Genomic DNA, 7,026 nt, shown 5'->3' on the forward strand with positions numbered 1-7,026 from the left:
TTAACTATTTGGTTCAAAGTTTAACTCTTTGATTGAAAACTCATATTTATTCGCTTAAGAAATTCAACTTTTTGCACATAATTCGTCTTTTTGACTTTAAAAATAACTAATTTCGGTTAAAATTCATGTATTTTATTTAAAATTTGTCTTTTTTGCAGATCATTAATTTTCTTGGTCGAAAATTCATCTGTTTGGTTGATAATTCAACAACTTTGTTGAAAATAAATTTTTTCCGTTAAAAATTATTCATCTTTATCTGAAAATGTAACTATAATAGGATTGATTAAACATTAATCGTATATATTGGTTAAGTTTGAAAATCGTTTTTTTTTTATAGAACATTAATCTTCTTGGTCAAAAATTCATCTTTTCCCTTGAAAATTTAACAATTTTGTTGAAAATTCGTTTTTTTCCTTGTTCAATTCAATTTTTTATCACAGCTTTTATCTGGAAATTCAACTATTCCATTTTTTGTTAAACTTTATCCTGTGAATTGTATTAGTTAAAACACAAATTGTTTGTTAGAAAATTAATTTATTTGTTTTCGATTATGACTTGAAATATTATTTAAGTCTAAAAAAAATTTATTTTTAACCCATTCAATTTGAAATTTTTTAATTAAAAAAAGAAAATTTTGGTTAATTATCAGCAATATTTGACCGTTCATTTAAAACAATCCATTGCAAACAACTTTTAAAAACTATACAAATTTGAACAGAATGGTTCGAAATAGAAAGCCTTGAATTGTTAAATTTGTAATGAACTAAATTTTAAGATCAAACGCTACAATTTTAATTTAAAAAAATATTCAGAATTAATTTAAAACTTGAAATTATTTAAAATAATTTGAAACACGATTTAGACTTTTGCAGATTTAAAAAAAAAGCTTTTTGAGAATTGTACAGTATTTAAAAACAATAACAAAAATTGTTGTGATTGCTAAGAACATTGAAAATGATTTTTTATTTTGACAAATAAATTTTAAGTGAGTATTTGAAAACATTTTAAAAATTAAAAAAAAAAAAGAATCTGGAAGATTTTAAGGAAATTCTTTTATTTTGCAGTTTTTTAAATTTTAGGAAAAAATCTAATTAGCAAAATATATCAATTTTTAACCCAAAAGTTTACTTTTTAACAAATTAAATTAATTTTCTATCAAATAATTGGTGTTTGAACTAATACAATGTACAGGATGAAGTTTCAATCAAAAATTGAATAGTTCAATTTCCAGATAAAAACGATTAATTTTTAATCAATCCTAGAATAGTTACATTTTCAGATGAAAAAAAAAAATTTTAATCGAGAAAATAAATTTTCAATAAAGTTGTTAAATTCTCAACCATTAACAGGAATTTTCGACCAAGAAAATTAATGATCTACAAAAAAAGACAAATTTCAAACAAAATACATGAATTTTCAACGAAATTATTTAATTTTAAAGTCAATAAAACGAATTGTCTACAAAAAGTTGATTTTTTTCAGCGAAAAATATGATTTTTCAATCAAAGAGTTAAACTCTCAACCAAATAGTTAAATTTTTAACCATAATTATAAAACCTTGTTGAAAATAACAGTATTTTTGCAAAGTAATTCAACTCTTAGTGAAATAATCGACTTTTAAGCCTAAGAAGATGTACAGTTCATATTTCAACCGAACAAGGTCAATTTCCAACAAAATATATGAACTTTTAACAAAATTATTTAATTTTGATGTCAAAAAGAGTATCATCTACAAAAAAGCTGAATTTGTGACCCAAAAATATGATTTTTCAACCAAAATTTTAATTGTCGACCAAATAGTTTAACTTTCTATCAAATTGTTGACATTAATGCCCAAAGATGGAATTTTAACAAAAAAGTAAAATTTTTAACAAAGAAATTAATTTGAAGGCAAATAGTTGAATTTTCAACTATAATTATGAATCCTTAATAAGAATAAATTAATTTTGTTACTAAGTACTAAAAAAATTTCCTTAAAATCTTCCGGATTCTTTTTTTTTTTTAATTTTTAAAATGTTTTCAAATACTCACTTAAAATTTATTTGTCAAAATAAAAAATCATTTTCAATGTTCTTAGCAATCACAACAATTTTTGTTATTGTTTTTAAATACTGTACAATTCTCAAAAAGCGTTTTTTTTTAAATCTGCAAAAGTCTAAATCGTGTTTCAAATTATTTAAAATAATTTCAAGTTTTAAATTAATTCTGAATCTTTTTTAAAATTAAAATTGTAACGTTTGAACTTAAAATTTAGCTCATTACAAATTTAACAATTCAAGGTTTTCTATTTCGAACCATTCTGTTCAAATTTGTATAGTTTTTAACAGTTGTTTGTAATGGATTGTTTTAAATGAACGGTCAAATATTGCTGATAATTAACGAAATTTTCTTTTTTTAATTAAAAAATTTCAATTTGAATGGGTTGAAAATAAAATTTTTTTAGACTGAAATAATATTTCAAGTCATAATCGAAAACAAATAAATTAATTTTCTAACAAATAATTGGTGTTTTAACTAATACAATTCACAGGACAAAGTTTAACCAAAAATGGAATAGTTGAATTTTCAGATAAAACCTGTGATAAAAAATTGAATTGAACAAGGGAAAAACGAATTTTCAACAAAATTGTTAAATTTTCAAGGGAAAAGGTGAATTTTTGACCAAGAACATTAATGTTCTATTAAAAAAACGATTTTCAAACTTAACCAATTTATACGATTAATTTTTAATTAATCCTATAATAGTTACATTTTCAGATAAAGATAAATAATTTTTAACGGAAAAAATTTATTTTCAACAAATTTGTTGAATTGTCAACCAATGAGATGAATTTTCGACAAAGAAAATTAATGATCTACAAAAAAGACAAATTTCAAATAAAATACATGAATTTTAAACGAAATTATTTAATTTTAAAGTCAAAAAGACGAATTATCTACAAAAAGTTGAATTTCTTAAGCGAATAAATATGAGTTTTCAATCAAAGAGTTAAAATTTGAACCAAATAGTTAAATTTGCAACCATAATTAAAAAACCTTGTTAAAAAAAACAATTTTTTTTTTACAAAGTAGTTCAACTCTTAGTGAAATAATCGACTTTTAAACCCAAGAAGATGTACAGTTCATATTTTAACCAAACAATTGCATTTCTGACCCAAAATGATACATTCTCAACCAAAAAGATTAAATTTCTACTAAAAAAGGTCCATTTTAATTTTAATAAATTTTTTTATTTTAAAGTCAAAAAGAGTATTATCTACAAAAAGCTGAATTTTTAACCTAATTTAAAGGCAAATAGTTGAATTTTTAACTGTAATTATGAATCCTTAATAAGAAAAAATTAATTTTTTTAATAAGTAGTTCAACTTTAAGTGAATAATCGAATTTCCAAAAATTATGATTTTAATTTTTAACAATATAGTTGCATTTAAAACAAAACGACTTTGCAACCAAAAAATATTAACAGTTGATAATTCAACCGAAAAATGTAATTTTTAATCAAAAATTGTAAATTTTCCATAAAGCAATTTAATTTCTACAAAGAAAGATGAATTGTTAACAAAATACATGTTTTTATAACCAAAAATGGTATAGATTAATTGTCAGTTTCAAAAATGTATTTTCAACGAAAGAGATGAACCTTCAAATAAAAGAAATAAAAATTTTAACAAAGTAGTTGAACTTTTGATAGAGAAGACGACTTTTTTACAAAATAGTTACATTTTCAACAAAATAATTAATTTTTTAACAAATAATTGAGTTTTCATCCAAACGAGATGAATTTCAAAATCACCAATTTCTTTAATTTCTTTCAAATGCGAATCAAGATTTAAATAAGACTATTATAATATAACATAATTATAATATTATCATTAATAATATATATTTTATACGTGAAGTAACGTAACCTCAAAATACACGCATTAAAGAGGCGCGCGAAGTATTCAGATCATGAGAATCGCCAGCCCAGCATCGAAATCAGAAAATATTAAAATCCTAATCTCTTCATTTTATTTCAAAGCAGATAGAGATATAAATAGAACCGCCGAAGTGTTCCGACGGGCAATCGTGCACCTTCGAGTTTTCAAAATCAGAAGAGGAGAAATGGGTTGCGCGCGCAACCCAGGCATTTATATCGTCTCCTACCATATTCACACGGACATAGACGTGTCATAGTATTCGACCACGTCTCGTTTCAGATCTGGGATCACTGCCCCAGTGATCTCAGATATGAACCGAGATGCGGTCCAATACTATGACAGGGCTATGTCCGTGTGAATATAGTAGGAGACGCTGTAAATGACTGAGTTGCGCGCGCAACCCATTTCTCCTCTTCTGAATTTGAAAACTCGAAGATGCACGATTGCCTGTCAGAGCACTTCGTCGATTCTGTTTATATATCTATCTGCTGACAGCTAACTGCTTTGAAATAAATTCAGGAGATTGGGATTTTAATATTTCCAGATTTCGATGCTGACGATTCTCATGATTTGAATAGATCGCGCGCCTCTTGATATGCGTATATTTTGAGGTTATGTTATTTCATGTATAAAATATAAATTATATAAATATTAATACTATTATATATGTATAAATATATACGTATATTAATAATGATAATATTATAATTATCTTATATTATAATAGTCTATTTTTTTTATTTGAAAGTTCATCTCTTTCGTTGAAAATACATTTTTGAAACTGGCAATCAATCAATACCATTTATGGTTGAGAAATCATGTGTTTTGTTAAAAGGTCGTTTTTCTTTGTAGAAATTAAATTGTTTTATGGAAAATTTATACTTTTTGATTAAAAATTACATTTTTCGGTTGAATTATGAACTAAAAATATGTTTTGGTTGTAAAGTCGTTCTGTTGTAAATGCAAATATATTGTTAAAAATTAAAATTATTAGTTTTGGGTGGAAATACTCTTTTTGTTTTTAAAATTAAATAATTTCGTTGAAAGTTCATGCAGTTTGTTGGAAATTGACCTTATTTAGTAGAAATTTAATCCTTTTGGTTGAAAATTTTATCATTTTTGGTCAAAAATGCAATTGTTTGGTTAAAATATCAACTGTACATCTTCTTGGGTTTGAAAGTCAATTATTTCACTAAGGGTTGAACTACTTTGAAAAAAATACGTTTTCTTAACAAGGTTTTATATTTATGATTGAAAATTTAACTATTTGGTTGCAAGTTTAACTCTTTCATTGAAAACTCATATTTTTCGCTTAAAAATTTCAATTTTTTGTAGATAATTCGTCTTTTTTACTTTAAAATTAAATAACATCGTTGAAAATTCATGTATTTTGTTTCAGATTTGTCTTTTTTTGTAGATTATCAATTTTCTTGTTCTAAAATTCATCTGATTGGTCGAAAATTTAACAACTTTGTTTAAGATTAATTCTTTCTTTAAAAAATGATTTATCTTTATCTGAAAATGTAACTATTATATGATTGATTAAAAATTAATCGTTTATATTGGTTAAGTTGGAAAATCGTTTTTTTTTTTTGTATAGAACATTAATCTTCTTGGTCAAAAATTCACCCTTTCTCTTGAAAATTTAACAATTTTGTTGAAAATTCGTTTTTTTGTCTTGTTCAATTCAATTTTTTAGCAAGGTTTTTATCTGGAAATTGTACTATTCCATTTTTGTTTGAAACTTTATCCTGTACATTTTATGAGTTCAAACACCAATTATTTGATAGAAAATTAGTTTATTTTGTTGAAAAGTAAACTTTTGGGTTGAAAATTTATTTATTGTGTTAATTAGCTTTTTTCCTAAAATTAAAAAAACTGCAAAATAAAAAAATTGCCTTAAAATCGTCCTGATTCCTTTTTTTCATTTTTAAAATCTTTTCAAATACTCACTTAAAATTAATTTTTCAAACTAAAAAATCATTTTCAATTTTCTTAGCAATCACAACAATTTTTATTATTCTTTTTAAATATTTTACAATTCTCAAAAGCTTTTTTTTTAAATCTGCAAAAATTTACATCGTGTTTCAAATTATTTCAAATAATTTCAAGTTTTAAATTAATTTTGAATATTATTCTAAATTAAAATTGTAGCGTTCAAACTTAAAATTTAGCTCATCACAATTTTAACAAATCAAGGCTTTTTATTTCTAACCACTCTATTAAAATTTGTATAGTTTTTAATTGTTGTTTATAATGGCTTGTCCCAGATCTGAATTATATTTTCTTTATAAAAAATCTCTGATCCAATTCAGAAATACATACAATTGCTTTGAAAAAAATTTTTAATTCAGAAATATTTCATTTAATCGCTCAATAATTCATGCGTATAAAACACAAACTTTTAACACCTTTTAATTTTACAATTTTTTAAATTAAATTATTTTAAAATAGGAAATAATCCTTTTAAAAATTTTTATGACTTTAACATTTTAGAGATTTCTGGTTAAAAATTACAAATTACGCTATTATTTTTAAGGTTCAAAATGATAATAATTCAAAAAAATTTCAGTTTGTAACATTAAAAATTGAACGATTAAATTAATTTTTTAACTAAAAACTTTTTAAAATACAAGTTACATTGTTTTTATTTTAAGTTGTTCCAGATTAATATTTTTGCATTGTTATTTACAGATAACAATTTTATTTCGCCAATTGAAAATGTTAGAAATTAACTTACTATCAAAAAAATTGAATTTTCAACTCAAAAAAAAAAAAGAGAATAACAAATTTTCTACAAAATAATTACATTTTCTACTAAAATGATGAATCTTCAACAACAAAAGAAGTTTTAATTTTTGATTAAGAACTGTTGAACCTTAAAAATAATAGCGTTATTTGTATTTTTTAACCAGAAATCTCTCAAATGTTAAAGACATAAAAATGTTTAAACGGTTATTTCGTATTTTAAAATAATTTAATTTAAAAAATTGTAAAATTAACTGGCGTTAAAAGTTTGTGTTTTATACGCATGAATTATTGAGCGTTTAAATGAAATATTTCTGAATTAAAAATTTTTTTCAAAGCAATTGTATGTATTTCTGAA

The sequence above is a fragment of the Belonocnema kinseyi genome, chromosome 2 (genome assembly GCF_010883055.1).
Source record: "Belonocnema kinseyi isolate 2016_QV_RU_SX_M_011 chromosome 2, B_treatae_v1, whole genome shotgun sequence".
NCBI lineage: Eukaryota > Metazoa > Arthropoda > Insecta > Hymenoptera > Cynipidae > Belonocnema > Belonocnema kinseyi.